The 2,375-nt window shown below is 46.1% G+C and overlaps 1 non-coding gene across 1 annotated transcript; it reads right to left on the bottom strand.

Moving 5' to 3' along the window:
• Positions 1–215: 215 nt before the first annotated feature.
• On the bottom strand, positions 216–297 carry TRNAS-AGA (transfer RNA serine (anticodon AGA)). The gene has a single exon. It is a non-coding gene; the product is annotated as a tRNA-Ser (tRNA).
• Positions 298–2,375: the final 2,078 nt, after the last annotated feature.

Genomic DNA, 2,375 nt, shown 5'->3' with positions numbered 1-2,375 from the left:
GAAAGGGAGAGAAAGGAAAGTATTTTCTTTCACTTTCTTCCCTCTCTCTCTCTCCCTCTCTCTCTCTCCCTCTCTCTCTCTCCCTCTCTCTCTCTCCCTCTCTCTCTCTCTCTTTCCCTCTGTGTATTGAGGGTTTTCCACGGGGTGAGAACCATCGTCCCCGTCCCACCTCTCTCTCTCTCTCTCTCTCTCTCGGGAAAAATCATTGCCACTTCCGCAGTGAGTAGGATTCGAACCTACGCGGGAAGATCCCATCTGATTTCTAGTCAGACGCCTTAACCACTCGGCCATCACTGCCACGTCCAACCGGTAGTATGTGCGTGTGTGAAATCGTGTGGGACTTGTTGACCTACAAGCTCGCATATGGTGTGTGTGTGTGTGTGTGTGTGTGTGTGTGTGTGTGTGTGTGTGTGTTACCGGACTCCTCAATATGTCAACGGGTACACCGCAAGTGAAAGTTGACGAAAGGGAATAAAAACAGTCTCATCCAAAAAAAAACTACTTGCTTCGTAGGAGGCCACTACCTCCCCGTTCATGACTGGAAGCTGCGGAGTCCCATGAAAGGGGGTCGTGTAATGATAATATTATCATTATCATCATCATTAGTAATAATAATGATAATGATAATAATGGAGACACATAAAAAGAACACACGAACGCAGTCGTAATTCATTAATCCCGTCTGCAATACGTTCATCAATAACTTTAATTACCGAACCCATTGAGCAATTGCTCGCGAATTCTTCTTTATTTCTTTTTTGTATAAAGTAATTGCTTGATAATATGTGTGAAGCCATCCATCTTGCCCTGAGCAGTATTTATGGTGATAATGGCCCGGCCCTGATAGGTGGGTTCACGTTGGCCAGCACACCTGAGACACAACTACATAATGATTTACTGCAGGTTTCACCTTGGGGGTCGACAGGTGAAAACACTAATTTACATACTGCGTCATGCCTCTTTTGCCCACCGCCCTCACACGCGGAGCAAGCAAAGACGTGGCCGAGGAGGAGGTTCCTCCCCCTCCCAGACCATCATCATGGTGGCTCCCGAAGGGCGGACTGGTAAGAAAATAGACATTGGCAGACAGACCCTGGTGTGTGAGGGGTAGGGACCATCATGGAACTTGGCTGGGGAGGGAAGAGAGGAATGGTTGACAGATGTGATCTGGACAGCTGGCACTGATCTAACCCAGCCCTTGAGTGTAATGGTACGACGGTACTAACCCCTGGGGACAGGTCAAGGACCAGGCCATCATACCTTGGGGTGATTCTTTCGTGCCGAGGGATCGTACCGTCGTCCTCAGAGATCGTACCGTCTTGCGCGAGGATCATACTCTCGTGCTCATGGGTCGTAACGTCATGCTCACTGGATTAATCCCACCCAAACAATTATTTCATATCCGGGCGACATTACTCACAACTTTACATCATTTTCACGTGTTATGTGCCCATGTGTCACCGTCATTCACGCTTATTACTGTACGTATTCAGAGCAAAGTTATCCATGGCCGATACACTTCCGTCGCTGATACACCGTCATGTACTATGCTCAAAGCATCTTCAAATCTACGGTGATTCCATGCCTGTGTCATTGAGAAAAACATATCTTAACATATCTCCCTCTGCACAGCCAACCCCTAGGGAGTGGGAACGTGAATTAATTTCTTCCGATCTACACATAAGTTCTCATCCTTCAGGTTTATCCTTCGACTCGCCACTCACACTTAAGGGTGTACTGTGAGGTATGTGCTGTACTCCTGAGTATTTTGAAATGCAACGCCCTGAAGTATAGTTGAAAGACCTTTGATAAGACCGACGTGTGATGCACCCGTGCCAATTCACTGCAAATATTTTCTCCGCACGAATCACTCCTCTGGGCTCATTCCTAATCCCAAGGGAGATTTGCGATCATAACCGTGCCTACTACGAACTAATTCTGACATCATCTTGCACACACCAATTAGCTGATGGTAGTAATTCGATAAAGATTCTTACACTCGAGAGAAGACGTAAAGCTTAATTTGGGGGAGGGATAAAATGCAGGCGTTTTTCATACACACAGACCCGGTTCAGTAAGACAATACTTCTTCCTGGGTACTGAAGACAATATCACAGTGAAGGTTGAATATCAAATTGCAATATGCAGTCCATCGGGAGTCTCCCTTACGTTTCCAACAACACGACAAGATGCACCGCATACATTAAATCTCAAACTGATTAGAACAGAATTGGAAGAATTTTCTCATATATAAAACCCCAATGGCTCGTTCCTGTGATAAGCCGCATTAGTATGCAAGTAGAGTTTCCTTTGGCCTCTCTACAGATGTTTAATGTACGTACATGTTCGGAACCAACTCACCACCAAACCTACAC

The sequence above is a fragment of the Panulirus ornatus genome, chromosome 14 (assembly GCF_036320965.1).
Source record: "Panulirus ornatus isolate Po-2019 chromosome 14, ASM3632096v1, whole genome shotgun sequence".
Taxonomy (NCBI): Eukaryota; Metazoa; Arthropoda; class Malacostraca; order Decapoda; family Palinuridae; genus Panulirus; species Panulirus ornatus.
Note: the sequence above shows the minus strand (reverse complement) of the source record. Positions and strands in the feature narration are given on the sequence as shown.